The sequence below is a fragment of the Heterodontus francisci genome, chromosome 9 (genome assembly GCF_036365525.1).
Source record: "Heterodontus francisci isolate sHetFra1 chromosome 9, sHetFra1.hap1, whole genome shotgun sequence".
NCBI classification, from domain to species: domain Eukaryota; kingdom Metazoa; phylum Chordata; class Chondrichthyes; order Heterodontiformes; family Heterodontidae; genus Heterodontus; species Heterodontus francisci.
The window spans coordinates 25,976,397-25,993,566 of NC_090379.1; positions in this window are offsets into that span (position 1 = coordinate 25,976,397).

Below are 17,170 nucleotides of genomic sequence, written 5' to 3' on the forward strand. Positions count from 1 at the left end.
GTAGAGATCAGGGAGGGGGATTGCAATATACTTGAACATATTAGCATTGAAAGGGAGGAAGTATTAGCTGTTTTAGCAGGCTTAAAAGTGGATAAATTCTCAGGCCCAGATGAGATGTAACCCAGGCTGTTATGTGAGGCAAGGGAGGAGGTTGCAGCAGCGCTGAAAAATATTTCCAAATCCTCTCTGGCCACAGGAGAGGTGCCAGAGAACTGGAAGACAGCGAATGTGGTACCATTATTCAAGAAGGGCAGCAGGGATAAACCAGGTAATTAGAAGCCAGTGAGTCTAACACATTGTACAGCGAGCTCGCCACTGGTATCAGACCCACCGGCCGTCCATGTCTCCGTTATAAAGACGTCTGCAAACGCGACATGAAATCGTGTGACATTGATCACAAGTCGTGGGAGTCAGTTGCCAGCATTCGCCAGAGCTGGCGGGCAGCCATAAAGACAGGGCTAAATTGTGGCGAGTCGAAGAGACTTAGTAGTTGGCAGGAAAAAAGACAGAGGCGCAAGGGGAGAGCCAACTGTGCAACAGCCCCAACAAACAAATTTCTCTGCAGCACCTGTGGAAGAGCCTGTCACTCCAGAATTGGCCTTTATAGCCACTCCAGGCGCTGCTTCACAAACCACTGACCACCTCCAGGCGCGTATCCATTGTCTCTCGAGATAAGGAGGCCCAAAAGAGAAAAAAAAAAGAAGAGTCTAACATCAGTGGTAGGGAAACTATTGGAAAAAATTCTGAGGGATAAGATTAATCTCCACTTGGAGAGGTAGGCATTAATCAAAGATAGTCAGCATGGCTTTGTCAGGGGGAGATCATGTCTAATGAATTTGATTGAATTTTTTGAGGCGGTGACTAAGTGTGTAGATGAAAATAAAGCAGTTGATGTTGTCTACATGGACTTCAGTAAGGCTTTTGATAAGGTCCCGCATGGGATATTGGTTAAGAAGGTAACAGCCCATGGGATCCAGGGCAATTTGGCAAATTGGATCCAACAGTGGCTTCATGGCAGGAGGCAGAGGGTGATGGTCGAGGGTTGTTTTTGTGATTGGAAGCCTGTGACCACTGATGTGCCACAGGGATCGGTGCTGGGACCCTTGCTGTTTGTAGTGTACATTAATGATTTAGACATGAATATAGGAGGTATGATCAGTAAGTTCGCAGATGACATGAAAATTGGTGGTGTCGTAAATAGTGAAGAGGAAAGCCTTAGATTACAGGACAATATAGATAGGCTGTTAAGATGGGCGGAGCAGTGGAAAATGGAATTTTATCTTGAGAAGTGTGAGGTGATGCATTTTGGGAGGACTAACAAGGCAAGGGAATATACAAAGGATGGTAGGATCCTAGGAAGTACAAAGGGTCAGAGAGACCTTGGTGAACTTGTCCATAGATCACTGAAGGCAGCAGCACCGATGGATATGGTGGCTAGGAAGGCATATGGAATACTTGCCTTTATTAGCCAAGGCATAGAATATAAGAGCAGGGAGTTTATGATGGAGTTGTATAAAATGCTAGTTAGGCCACAGCTGGAGTACTGTGTACAGGTTCTGGTCACCACACTATAGGAAGGATGTGATTGCACTGGAGAGGATGCCGAGGAGATTCATCAGGATGTTGATGGGGCTGAGGCATTTCAGCTATGAAGAGAGACTGGATAGGCTAGGGTTGTTTTCCTTAGAGCAGAGAAGGCTGAGGGGGACCCGATTGAGGTATACAAAATTATAAGGGGCATAGATATAGTAGAAAGGAAGAAACTTTTTCCCTTAGCGGAGCTGTGAATAACCAGGGGGCATAGATTTAAGGTAAGAGGCAGGAGGTGTAAGGATATTTGAGGAAAACTTTTTTCACCCAGAGGGTGGTTGGAATCTGGAACACGCTGCCTGAAAGGGTGGTATAGGCAGGAACCCTCACAACCTTTAAGAAGTATTTAGATGACCACTTGAAATGCCATAGCATACAAGGCTATGAGCCAAGTGCTGGAAAAGGGGATTAGAATAGGTAGGTGCTTGATGGCCGGCACAGAACGATGAGTCGAAGGCCTGTTTCTGTGCTGTATAACTCTATGACTCTAATGGAGTGAAACGGGGTTGTGTCCTAGCCCTCACTCTGTTTGGCATCTTCTTCTCCATGTTCCTGACCTTCGCCTTTCCTGCAGGTATGGAAGGAGTCTATTAGCTCAGATGACAGGCTCTACAATCTATCCAAGCTGAAAGTGAAGGCGAAAACACATTGTGTCCTGATCAGAGAACTCCTCTATGCCGATGGTGCTGCGCTAGTCATTCACATGGAACCTCAGCTACAAAGACATATACACTGTCTCTCCTATGCCTGTAACTTGTGCTCCTTGACTATAAATGTCAAAAAAACCATGGTCATGGGACAAGGTGTTGCATCTCTGCCCCTGATCACACTAAATAACATCCCACTGGGAGTGGTTAGCAAATTCTGCTACCTTGGGTCCACGGTGATAGACAATCTGTCCTTTGATGCAAATCTCGATACACGCATAGGTAAAGCAGCCACCACCTTCGGCTGATTTGTAAAATGTGCATGGGATGATACCAAGCTGACCCTTAGGACCAAGCTGATGCTTTATAAGGCCTGTGTTCTCAGCACCTTGCTGCATTGCTGTGAAACATGGATGACTTGCATCTACCAGGAAAGACACTCAATAATTTCCATCTTCACTATCTGCAGCGCATTATGGGTATGTCCTAGCAGGACAAAATCACGAATACAGTAGTCCTCTCAAAGGCAGAGCTCCCAAGTGTGTTGGCATTAATCAAACAGAGGCGGCTTCGGTGGATCGGACATGTCCACAGGATGGAAGATGGTCGTATACTCAAGGACCTTCTGTATGGTGAGGGAGCTGGGGCCAAAGGACCAGTGGGGCACCCAAAGCTCCACTTCAGGAATTCTTGCAAGTGTGACACAAAGACCCTAAATGTTGACTCTCACACCTGGGAGTCACTAGCTGGGGAAAGAGGGATACATCCTGCAGACTGGTGTGTACTACCAAGGCAACCAGTTGCTACAACAGCCTAGCAACAGGCGCCAACGTCACTTGGCAGCTTCATGTGCAGCACTTGTGGCAGAACCTACCTCTCAAGGATTGGTCTTCACAGCCATCAGCAAAGATGCATCAAGAGAAGACACCCCACCTAAATGGATTGTTTGCTGCATGTCCATCATCTCTCATAGATGGAAGGATGCCAACCAACCACAAATGACTATCTCATTGGAATAAAGTGGGATTTTGATTTTTAGTAACGATGTACTTCTACGAGAGACACGCTGGTTGGACTCACTGAACCTTGAAGTATGCGGTGATGCTTTCTTTACATAGTGTGAAAGTGACAGGCAGAGCCCACTGGTTCTATACACTGCTGTGCAAGCACTTGTCTAAACTCCCATTTTAAAGGTTGAAAGGAGTGGGCAGAGAGTCCTGTGCATCTCACTATCAACTTGATCTGGCCTTAAATGATTTATTAGTCATTTTGACCCAGGAGGGGAAACTGATACCTGAACACTCTGCTCCTCCAACACTCTGCAACTGAAACGTTTCAGCTGAAACGCAGGATATATTTCTAGTAAAAGATGATTTAATCTCAAAAGAAGACAAAGAAGAAAAAAAAAGACCCTAAATCAGGTCACAGGATTTTAATTGTAAGGGCCATAAGGTGACACACATAATGTTAATAAGCAAATTTTACACAATTGTTGTCCTCTGCATTTAAAATGAAAGAGCAATTCTTTTTTTAAACTGTCCCCAATTGCTAATGATCATTTAGGACAGTAATTTTTCTTCAGCCTTACACAATAAAAGGGTCTATCTCATGGAGCAGACATATAAGCAACAGAAAGTTTAAGCTAACCTGCCTGCTTGATGTCCAACAAATTCAACCGAAAAGAGGACTGATTTGATCTTGTCGGTTTCCCGCTAGATAGGGTAGCAAAAAAGAAGTTTCATTTATTAATGCCTTTCACAACTGCAGGATGTTCCAAAGTGTTTTACAGCCAATGACATCTTGCCACTGTTGAAATATAGGAAGTGGCAGCCAATTTGCACACTGCAAGGTCCCACAAATAGCAATGTGATAGTGACCAGATAATCTGTTTTTTCTATGATGTTGGTTGAGGGATAAATATTGGTCAGGACACCAGGAAGAATTGCTCTGTTTAAAATTACCCCTATAATTACCAACACCGAAAGAGGTCATTTTGCCCAACAGCTCTGTGCTGGTGTTTATGCTCCACATGAGCTTCCTCCCACCCCTCTTCATTGAACCCCATCAATTTCTCAACAATTATCCACAAATAAATCCAACAACAAATTTCAATTATATGGGCCTTTAACACAAAGAAACAGCCTGAATTGCTTCACAGAGGCATAAGCAGAAAACACTGGGCAAAGGACATATGGTCAAAGGGCTGGGTTTTAAGAAAGGTTTTAAAGAGGGTGAGGGAGGTGGACAAATTGCGGAAGGCACAGCTGACTATCATGGAACGAAGGGGCTGGGGGATCCTCAAAAAACCAGAGTCAGAAAGTTCAGGAGTGAGGGGAAGGGGGGATGTGCAGGGTTGGAGAAAATTGCCGAGAAAGGTAGAGGCGAGGCCATGAAGGGATTTAAACACAGGGAAGAACTGGGGGCACAAAAACAAATGAAAGTCAGGTTGGTGGGAGAGCAAGACTTGCAGCAGGATGGGATATGTGCAGCGGAAAATGGGAGGGGTGGTGATGGATGATCCGACAATCTGTATTTCAACTGCTATATCAGCTATTTTTCTAGGTGAGTTTAGCTCATGTTATTTTACATATATAGTGTTGCATAGTATTTACTACACAGAAATAGGCCCTTTGACCCAATAGCTCCATGCTAGTGCTTACAGTCCAAATGAGATTCTTTCCACCCTTCTTCATTTACCCCATCAACATATCCTTCTCTTGCCTTTTCTTTCATGAGTTTATCTAGATTCCCCTTAAATGCTCCACGCTCGTCGTCTCAACTACTCCTTGTGGTGGTGATTTCTTTTATGGCAGGGACTGCGTAGAGTCATAGTTTCCCTGTATCAGCAGCTACACCATGTGTCATACTTGCCAGTTCCCTAGATCAATTTGGGACAGCCCCAGTGTTTTATTTATAGAGTCCTAATTTACAACAGGATAGTCCTGATTAGGTGATTCTACAGATTATCTCCTCCCACTGCCTGATCTTTTGTTATTGGATGGTCTCGAGCTGTTGCTGTGTGAGAGAGGCATTCCACATGAGCTCGGCCCTGTCAGCACTTCAACTCTAACCAAAGCAACTCACAAGCTCAAGTGCACAAAAAGCTGTTCGCTCGGGCTCACTGGCTGCCCACAAAAACAAACACAAAGAAGACACCTCACAGGATACCCTGGCCCTGAATTCTGGTTAGCAAATATTTGCCGGTGCAATATCCTTCTCAAAGATACCTAAACCGACCATACACATCTGGTTATGGGTGGAATTTTAACCCATCTCCTCACACTGTTGGAACGGGGCAGTACATTCAGCCTTGCAGCATGATACAGTAATTTCAGCCTTACCGCCCCATTTCCACAGGCCACCTGCTGCTCAAAGGCTGAGATGGCTGCAAATTTAAGTCCAATGGGACATTGATTGGATTTTAACTTGGGCCTGATCAGCAAAATCATCACAGCACTCTGGTCTGGTGAAGGCAGGTCAGGAGGATGAACAGGCCCTCTAAAGTAAGTGGAATTCTTCCTTTGGTGGGGGCAAGAGGAGCAGGAGTGTCCACAAGGAAAGTCAAGGCCTTCCCTACCCCAGACATCGCTCACCATTCTTCCACTTCAGGAAGACCTTCCCAAAACTTCCCATTGTTAGCTGTTGGTAGCCGGCTGCCTGAACTTCCAATCTCTCCTGCCCACCACTTTCCACTCATTTTGAGTGGGCATCTGACTGGTAGCATACAGAGGAGGCTCAGGAGTTAAAATACCACAGGCCTGAAATCGAGGTCTGTGATTACATTAATCAGTTACGTCACCCGAACCTTGCTGGGAGTTAAAAACAAACTCCAATACTTAGCTTTAGTCCAGTTAAGGTCAGAGTCGGTTCCTATATGTGTGCACCACAAAGTTCAAGCCTTGGACATATAGCAAAGTATTGCTAACTTAGAAAATCTGGGAATCCAATTCAGTCTTTTGAATTTGCCCTCCAAAGAGAGATTTCCTGCCAGCCTGTATCCCTCTCGCATATCTACCTTCCAATGACAGAGGCTATAAATGGATCATAAATGAAGTTTTCACTTTAAACCATAAATAGATACCTAAAATGAATTATGCCTCATACTTATTAGCCCAGCAGTGGCTCTATAAACTAAAGCTGTTGGGAAGGATAAAATGATTCTTAATTGGTCTTCAAGTTTTACTTTTTTTCCTGAATTTAGGCCAGAAAGTCAAGTGAATTCAACTCCAAGATTTTGGGGAACCCCCAAAGAAACGTAATCAGAAAATGAACCAGTAAAACAATTTTTGAAATGTTTGATAAAATACTTGAAGTATATTTCCAACTGCCTTCACAAAGTTTAATGTTGGGATGAGTAGTTAGATGTGCCCTCAGTGGCTCCTCCCCTGTGGGCCTTTGTTCAGCTGGCGATACATGATGCAGGCGACCAGAAGGTAACGCTTCATCAATTCTTCCCATCGTGTGGGGAGAAAATGAAGTGCTCCTCCTATTGAACAGTGAAATCAGTGGCACATCAGAACTACAGCTTACTGATCTTCATGGGGTTTGAAGTTTATGTGGTAATTACAGGTTTAACCCATGAATTAAAAAAAAAGCTTAATTATCTATCATGCATATTCTTGGTGTGGGATGGGGAGAGAGAGAAAGTGGCAGTCTGTGGCTCTCACAGACAGCAGTTGCCATTCTTTCTGATCCTATACAATCAAAGCCTAACACAGGGCTGTTTACACAGAAGTGATAGGGTGGCAAATTTGCAAACAGCACTTAAAATAAAGGAGCAAATTATATTTCATCACATTTGCTGTTAAAATAGGTGCAAGTTTATGCCTTGTCGCGATGGCAGAAGAGCTGATGTTTGAGACCAGGACAAGCTGTTCCAGTGTTGGAGGAAGAAGGATTCATCTGTCCACCACCTCAGGCAGTAATAGCAGTGCATAAATAACGCTTTTTTCACACAAGTATGTCTCCAGTATACTCACACGGGTAGCACACATGCAAAACGCTGACCAGACATCCAGGTCTGTACAGTGTGTACAGTGGGTGGAGAGTGGAGATAACACAGTATCAATCTGCAAGTTATTTTGACATTTGGAGACTGCCAGTCCCCGCTAACTTGTGTCGACTGCTTCGAGTTTCACTCTTTTCAAAGTGCAGAATCAAGTATTATTTATGTTGCTTGCAGTGAACTGAATAGAGAAGTACAGTTCAGTGTGACCTGGAAGACAAGTGCAAAAGCAACTTAGTTGACGCAGGTGAGAAGCCCCCAAATTAATATTCTCACTCACTGAGGTTTACTTCAAGTGCACTTCTGTGTCGGTTCTGCTGGAATTGTGACTGAGTCTAGGGGAGGGAGGTGACCTTGAACAGCATAGGGACTGCACATGCTTTTACTTAAGAACGAGACTAGCTTTATCCTGGGTTCAGTGGAATGGGCAATGTGTGCAGCAGTGCTGAGATGTTCTGCACAGAGCTTGCTGAATGACCTGCTTCCTGAAACGTTGAAGGGGGTGTTAAAGGCCCACTGCAAGAGTTCATCCTCCGCAGCGGTGGGGGTGGGGAGTGGAGGGGAGGGGGGTGGTGACCTCTGTCATTGTAAAATCAAGGCTTTCACATTTATTGCACCATTGGATCAACATTTTCTACTCAGCTCACGAAGAGGACCATTTGCCTGGTGTCTTACAGAGAGCAAAAGGTCAAGTCCCTGCTTGTTAAAGTGTTAAACCGATTATTGCCAGTTATAAATTAAGCTGGCACATTTCCCATGTGAGGAATAACTGAAGGCATTTATCAAAAAATAAGGGTCTTAAAGCCTGCTAGGTGGAAAATCACCCCCTACGTACCTATAAATTGCAGAGTTTGCATCGGAACGTAGAGACCCTAAGTAATTCTGTACTTACAACACCATATGCAAAATTTATGTGGCTACTCCCAGTGACATCATGCACTATTGTGCTTCATTAATGAGGGCTCAGCTGTTAGTGTGAGCTCCCCTAACAGACCAGTGGCTATTTTACATTAGAAAGAAGCCGAAACCAAAATACCTTTTAGAAAGCTTGTGTATAAATCCCAGAGGGGTTAAGATCTGGCTTATCAGTATCTGTGCACATATAATGCAAAAGTAACTCAGCACCATATCCACATCCATCTCTTACTGACACAATCAGAAGCAATGGGTTAATAGTAAAGGGGGCAACCAAAAGCTTTGGGTCGATACTCAGAGAGGTAGAAACTAAGTCCCACGATGTAATCATGAGTTTGTGTTGCAACGAGAGTACGATATATAATTCTGATCATTGTGCTGTAGTGAAGGCACCCTGATTTTGGAGAGAGCATTGAGAAAGGCGATTAAAATCACACTGGGAACATAGGAACAGAAATAATAGGCCATTTAGCCCCTGGAACCTGTTAACCACCTAAACCAGGAGGAGAGACTAAGCAAGCTGGGAATATTTACATCAAGATTTTAAGGAGTATAAATAAACTGAACCCTAACAAATGCAATGTTGGGAGCACTCTAGGCTTTACACGGAAGCATTAGCTAGATGGGCTGAATGACACCCTCACCAGTACTTGTATTTGGGAATAAAACAGAAAATGCAGGAAATACTCAGCAGGTCAGGCAGCATCTGTGGAGAGAGAAACAGAGTTGATGCGCTAGATTTTAGCAGCCCTCTGGTGACGGGCTGGGAGGTGAGAGGCCTCATAAAATGATGGCGGAAGACATTAGGAGGGGAGTCTGATGTCTTCCTTCTGCCACAGGATTTTCCCAATGGCAGGAACCTCAGAGGTGCAGCTGCCTGCTGATCAGAGGCGGATAGCCGCTTATACCAACTAATTAGCCAATTATTTTCCCCTTCCCTCTCCCACCAGCATATTATCGGCACCGGCAGGTAAACAATGGCAGTCTCCCAACGGGCTCCCAAGGACGGGGCCCTCCTTTATGGCCGCAACATGGCCCACAGAGGGGCTCCCCCACTGTGGCAATGGCCACCCCTGTGCCTATGGCTCCACTGCTGGAGGGTACACCCCTCTAATCGTCGAGGCCTGCCTGCCTAGCCCTGACACATTAAATTAAAAACATGCCTAGCCTTCGAGGGTGCCTCAAGAGGGAGGTGCTGTCTTCTCCTTCCTGCCGCCTCAGCAACAGCCACATCTATCGGTGGCGCTGCCGAGCTGCCAGCCCTTTGATTGGGTTGGGAGCTCTGACAGTGGGTCGCCAACCTTAATTGGACAGTGGTGCCAGCAGTGGCCTCCTAATTGGCTGACACCGGTAAAATGCCACCCAGGGTCTCACAGACTTTCTGCATGGGCTTGGGTCCCGCTTTTGGTCCCGGCGGTGGGCAACACGAGCTTTGATAAAATTTCAGCCAATGTTTCAGGTCTATGACTCTTCAGCAGAACTTGGACAAGTTAGACATGTAATAGGCTTTAAGCAAGTGAAAGGGGGGAGGGTAGAAAAAGCACAAAAGTGAAGGTCTGTGATAGTGTGGAAGACAGGAGAGATTAAATGACAAAAGAATTAGTGGTGCAAGGCCAAAGGGAGTGGTAATGGTACAAGTAAAAGAAAAAGATGTGTCTCGCGGAGAATGGCAGAATGATAAACAGCTGCCACCCAGAAGCAAAAAAGAGGGAAAAATTAGACCAAAACCTAAACCTATAAAGAAAAGGAAACAAAATGGGAGCAGGATTACGATCTGAACCTGTTGAACTCAATGTTGAGTCCAGAAGCCTGTAAAGTGCCTAATTAAAAGATAAGGTGCTGTTCCTCAAGCACACATTGAGCATCAAAGAACATTGCAATAGACCGAGGACAGATAGGTCAGTGAGGGACAGCAAGGTGGAGAATTAAAGTGGCAGGCCACTGGAAGCTCAGGGTAACGCTTGCAGACTGAGCATAGGTGTTCCACAAAGTGGTCAACCAATCTGCGTTTGATCTCTCCAGTGTAGAGTAGACAGCATTTTGAACAGCAAATACAGTATACTAAATTGAAAGAGGTACACGCAAATCACTGTTTCACCTGGAAGGAGTGTTTGGGCCTTGGATGGTGAGGAAAGAGAAAGTAAAAGGGCAGGCATTGTATCTCCTGCACTTGCATGAAAAGGTGCCATGGGAACGGGAAAGGTTGTTGTAGGTGACTGAGGAGCAGACCAGGGTGTTGCGGAGGGTGTGCTTCCTTTGGAATGCTGAAAGGGATGGGGAGGGGAAGATGTGTTTGTTGTTGGCATCGCACTGAAGGTGGCAGAAATGGTGCAGAGTGATCCATTGAATATCAAGGCTGATGGGGTGGAAGGTGAGGCCAAGGGGAATCCTATCATGGTTCTGGAAGGGAAGGGCAGGGGTGAGAGCAGAAGTGTGGGAAATGAGATGGACATGTTCGAGGGCCCTGTCAACCATGGTGGAGGGAAATCCCCAGCTGAGGAAAAAGGAAGACATATCAGAAACGCTGGTATGGAAGGTAGCATCATCAGAACAGATGCGACGGAGATGGAGAAACTGAGGAACACCTTCAGGTGTGAAGGATCACAAGCTCAACAACACATGGGTACCAACACTCTTCCAGATCTTTCTTCACCTTCGTTTCCCTCTGACCCTATCTCTTCTTCTAATCTCACCCCTTGCTGTGTATTCATGATACCTTCTGCTCTCTGACACTGAACAATCTGTCCTTAGAAAAGGCCTCGGCTTCATCCTCTTACGACCCCATCTCAATGAATTTTGAGCTCGGCATGATGCTGAGCTCTTCTTCCATCACCTTCACCTCGGCACCCACTTCTTTCTCCAAGAGTCTCTCCCCCCCCAGTGGGCCCTTTTACCCTTCTCCAGTATTCTCCCTCCACCTGGATCCGTCCTCTGGCCTCCTACCCTTCCTCAATATTTTCACTGAGAACTGCCAGCGTAACATCGGCCGTCTCAATTTCTCTGCTCTCCTCATTCACTGTAACCGATCTCCCTCTGAACATGTAGCACTCCATACTCTCAGGTCAACCCTAACGGCGTTGGCAAACCTGCTTACATGGGTGGTGCTATTGTTGTCTGGCATACCCACCTCTACCTAGCAGAGGCAGGATACTAACTCTCTGACATTTCCTCCTATTTCCCTCTGGACTATAACCTCACTGTTGAAATCATGCCACCGTCTCCAGGACTGTCACTGACCTCATCTCTGGAGATCTTCCCTCCACGACTTCCAACCTCATAGTTCCCCAAACCCGTACAGCCCGCTTCTACCTCCTTCCCAAGCTCTACAAACAGGACTGCCCTGGTAGACCCATCATTTTAGCCTGTTACTGTCCCAGTAAACTGATTCCTTCCTATCTTGACAGTATTTACTCCCCTTGTCTAGTCTCTTCCCATCTATATCCGTGACTCTTCCAATGCCCTCCATCACTTTAACAGTTTCCAAGTTCCTCTTCATCATGGATGTCCAATCTCTCTACACCTCCATTCCATGCTAGACTGCCTCTGGGCTCTCCACTTCTTCCTTAAATGAAGTCACAACCAGTCCCCATCCACCGGCACCCTCCTCCACCTGGTTGAACTGGTTCTCACAATAAACAACTTGAACTCCTTTAACTCCACTCACTTCCTCCAAATAAAAGGTGTTGCTATGGGTACCTGCATGGGTCCTAGCTATGCCTGCCTTTTTGTGGGATGTGTAGAACACTATTTGTTCCAGTTCTGCTCAGGCCCCCTCCCTCACCTCATTTTCCAGAACATTGATAAATGTATTGGCGCCGTTTCCTGCTCTCGCTGGGAATTGGAAAACTTCGTCAACTTTGCTTCTCATTTCCACCCTTCTCTCACCTTCACTTGGTCCATTCCCAACTCTTCCCTTCCCTTGTTCAGCTTCTCTGTCTCCATTTCTGGGGGCTGGCTTTCAATGAATATTCACTACAACCTCACTGACTCCCACCACTACTTTGACTACAACTCCATACACCCCACATCCTGTAAGAACTCCATTCCATTCTTCCAATTTCTCTGTCACCATTGCATCTGTTCTGATGATGTAAACTTCCATTCCAGCACTTCTGATATGTCTTCCTTTTTTCTCATCCACTGTTGTTGACAGGGCCCTCAACCATGTCCGCCCCATTTCCCGCATTCCTTTCTTCACCCCTTCCCCTCTCTCCCAGAACCATGATAGGGTTCCCCTTGTCCTCACTTTCCACCCCACCAGCCTCCATATACAACAGATCACCCTCTGCAATTTCCACCACCTCCAGCATGATGCCACCACAAAACACATCTTCCCCTGCTCTCATCTTGCAGCATTCCGAAGGGACCATTCCTTCTGTGTCACCCTGGTCCACTCCTCGATGACAACCCAATAACCTCTCTCCTTCCTACGGCACCTTTCCATGAAAGCGCAACAGATGCAACATCTGCCTTTTACCTCCTCTCTCCTTACCAAGGTCCCAAACACTCCTTCCAGGTGAAACAGCGATTTACGTGTACTTCTTTCAGTTTAGTATATTGTTTTCGCTGCTCAAAATACAGTCTGCTATACATTGGGGAGACCAAATGCAGATTGGATGACCACTTTGCAGAAAACCTTCATTCATTCCACAAGCATGACCCTGAGCTTCTGGTTCCCAGTAATTTTAATTCACCACCTGGCTCTTATGCTCTCTGTCCTCAGTCTACAGCAGTGTTCCAATGAAGCTCGAGGAATAGCACCTTATCTTTGAATTAGGCAATTTACAGCCTTCCGGACTCAACACTGAGTCCAACAATTTGCAATTTCAGCCCCTATTTTGTTTCCTTTCTTTGCAGGTTTCAGTTTTAGTCCCAATTTTCTCTCGTTTTTGTTTTCAGGCAACAGACGTCCATTATTCTGCCATTCACTAGACTTCTCTAGACACATCTTTTGTTTATTTACATGTCATATTGCCACTCCCTTTGGCCCTGCACCACCAACTCTTGTCATTTAATCTCTCCTGTCTTACACACTATCACAGGTATCCCCTTTTGTTCCTTACCCACCCCCTCCTCCACCTTTCACTTGCTTAAAATCTATTACATTTCTAACTTTTCCCAGTTCTGATGAAGGGTCACAGACCTGAAACGTTAACTCCGTTTCTCTCTCCACAGATGCTGTCAGACCTGCTGAGTATTTCCAGCACTTTCTGTTTTTATTTCAGATTTCCAGCATCTGCAATATTTTTCTCTTGCATTTGAAAAATTGTTTAATGTGACTATAATTGAGTATGGGAACTTTGTGGTTATGATACTGGACTAACAACCCAGAGTTTGTGGGTTCACATCCTACCATGTTAGTTAATGAACTTTAAAAATCTGGTGACTTGTGGGCTCAAACCAGAGTCATGAAAGCTGCTGGATTATAGTCAAAAAGACAACTAGTTTACAAATGCCCTGCATGGAAATGAATTTGCAACCTTTATCTAGTCCCAAGTATAACTAGTTCCAATCTGCATGGTTAACTCTTAATGTTCTTGGGGAACCTTAAAAATAGGCAATAGGTAATAAATTACTCAGGCTACCCATATTTCAAGATCTGACTTTTTAAAAATCAGTAACCAGGGGACGTGTTCAGAAGGGTGAAGGTAACCAGATACTTTCAAGGTCAGAACATCACAGCGAGGTTGGTGAATGTCTGCCCAAGGAGTTAGAGGAGACATTTCGTGCGAACAAACTCAAGAGAGACAGATGGATACTTTTCTGATGAAAGAAGCAATTGAGGGGTATAAGGGATATATACAGTCAGGCTTTTTCTGACCTTTGGGACCAGTGGAATGGACCACAGTTCTGAGCATCCATATATCCTTCTGCTCAGTATAAAATCTTGATTTGCTCAACTGTCACATTAGTTGTATTCCACCCTTCAATATTAACCTTATTTGCACTTCTCATCGCGATTAAAATTTTTGCTGACTGTCTCTCTTTTTCTAAATGCTCCTGCTGTGACACCTGGGTATATGACTTGTGGTTAAATCAAGATTAGATTGCAGCTTCTTGCTTTCTTCTTCAAGTACAGGATGTTTGCTGATTGGTCAAGGCTCATGCTATGCTTACAGATAGCCGTGAAGCTGCACTTTTATGTGCTATGCGGTCAAGTCAGCAGCAGAACACTGACCTCCTCATACCGACCACACTCAGCGCAATCATTCAGCAAGCGGGAGAGGAAATGAACAAAGATATAGCTCTTTTAAAGTAAAGCACCACAATAGCTCTTTAAAAGAGCCTGGTCATGACTCACACCTTTCGATTTTTATGGCAACTCATGCTTGGTTTTTGAAGATTATTTTCATTGTAATTCCTTGTCCATGGGAAGATTGAGACTTGCAGAAGTGATTATAGATCTGGAAAGCTGACCAATTCCACCTCCCACCCTCCACCCACCACCGCCCACGCAACCCCCTCCCTCCACACCTCCCACTAACACCACGCCTGGAGGAGAAAGTTTCTGGATGATACAAAATATTAGACCACTTCCCTTTCACCTTCAAAGTCATCCCTTCAACGTATAAATATTAACTTGCATAGGCACAATGGGCAAAATGGCCTCCTTCTGTCATGCCATTCCTATCAATGATTTTAGAAAATCATTTAATAGGAATTTAGTAATTACCTAAGGCCTTCAGTTTTCCTTGGGAATAACCAAAAGAGGCTGAATCATGTGCCCTGACCAATGAAGCTTAATGAAGTGGCCCAGTGCACTTTTCCAAATATTGCTCTCTGTTCTACATCAACAACCATTGACACCAATCTGTCAACTGCTATCTTACTCTGCCCTCCAAAGTAAGCTCTTAAGAGCCAAGTTCGATAAGTGCTTCTTACCCCAGTACTTCCCTTTGTAACCATGTATGATGCAGATGATGTAAACTCCCTGCACAAGGTGTGATTCTTACACGGAGCTCTGACTGATGATTTAATTGATCCCTGCCTTAGAATCAGCTGGACTGCTTTCAGACGATCTATCTAATGATCTATATAATACTATCAAGGGTCAGAAATTTGTAGCTAGTGTCACTGTCATCAATCATTGACTGGATGGGGATTTCCGTTACTCTGCTAAAGCCACAAAGAGCTGAACTGCTCTTAAAAGAGCAGAGAAAACCAGAGTATCCATCTGGTGCAAAATAGAATGCTACTTTACATGCTATTTATTATTTTATTTCCCCATGCACTCCACTCCACTTTCAGGGCCTCTAGCCTTAAAATTATCCTTCCAATATTTTTTTTACTTTATTATTGTAAGTCTTTATCATATCTGTATTTATTTAGAAATTCTTACATTTTATTTTTTTCCGAACACTCATGTCATATTTAACTTTCACTGACCCATTTCCTGTTGACTTTAAATGTATTGCTTCTCCTTGCCCCACATCTCTTGTCCTGCCTGCAGCCAAACTGATTATGGTTCTCCCCAGGTTTTATTCTGAGGCCTGACTCTGAATTGGTTCATGAGCTAGGAGATATTCAATTACATGTCTGACACGTGTGCTGAGCTTCGGTTGACATCTGGAATCGGCAGAAGCTTTGCACTCCATGATTGTAGCAGCCTGACACATCGCTCTTGCTTCACAGTCCCAACGCAACTGTTGCAGAAAACATTTAGGGGGAGAAATTGATTCAAGTAGTGCCATCTCTATGCAGACTTACGTTGATTCCCCGGTGCCGCGGGCCACTACCTGTGCTGCCCACGCGGTGTTCTTCAATGATATCAGTGAGGAATGCTAGAAGTAGCGCTACACGAATGAGTTTCTTCCCCATGCATTCCACCAGCTGATTTGACAAAGTGACTCTAAAACAATTAGAGCTGCTGTGATTCTGCAGGAAGTTGACAGTGCATTGGAAGTTGCAGCACCAATAATGGGTTGGAAGAGATTACTAGAAGGGACTGGGAATCAAGAATGAGGGGACATAATCTTAAAATTAGAGCCAGGAGGGGAAGCAGGAAGGATGTTTTTACACAAATCTGAAATCCTCTACCCCAGATGATTTTGATTGGGACAATTGGAGTTTCGAGACTGAGATTGGTCGAATTTGTTAGCTATGAGCATTAAGGAATATAGAGCTAAGGTGGAAATGGAATTGAGGGACAAATCATGATCTAATTGGAAAGTGGAGCAGGCTTGAGGGGCTGAATGGCTTATTCCTGTTCCTAATGTTCCTACTGTTATTTAAGAGGCTGTTGGGGGTAATCGTGGCCGACGCAGCTACATATACGAGATGGAGTATAGCCACATATTGTTATTTTGTTACAAAATGGAGTATTTACCCAAGGCATTGTGGGGCTAGGTTAGCTCAACCACATTCCTGTGAATATTACTGCAAACACAGACAGTCAGGCTGACACAGCAGGGCCTCTCCCATCAGTGCATGGGCAGCTGCTTGGTGTAACTGCTAGCTGCACAAAGAAATCAGGAATGTGGGGCTGATAAGGATGACGAGCTGAGTAGAAAGATTTATTATGGAGGCCCAAGGACAGTTGATAAGGTGTCTAGTAAACACGCTGGGATGGTCAGGGACTGACCACGAGCTAATCATGCAGCCACATGATGCCTAATTATTAACTCTATTGGTAAAGTATGTAATGTATGTAATCAATAGACGTTACGATTGGATTGTATCCAGCCGGGATGGGCTGAGTAAATGTTTAAGACCTGTTGATTTTCCTTTGTTCAGTGGAGAGGTACCTGTACTGCCCAGAGGCCTGCTCCCCACTGGTGTAAAAACAATAAATTCTTTGATGGTCGAATTGGATCTGGGTGTCGAGTGATTCATTTAATCATTCCACCCCGACAAGGTTGATTTATATTTCCTTCCAGACCTACATCCTTAGCATTTTATAAATGTTGCTGACTTACATTCTTTATGTATCCATGCCAATGTTACCAGTATCTTTTTTCTTTAATGCTGAATAGGTGCCTCTGCAAAGGTTCCTTCATTTTGGTACTGTGACAAC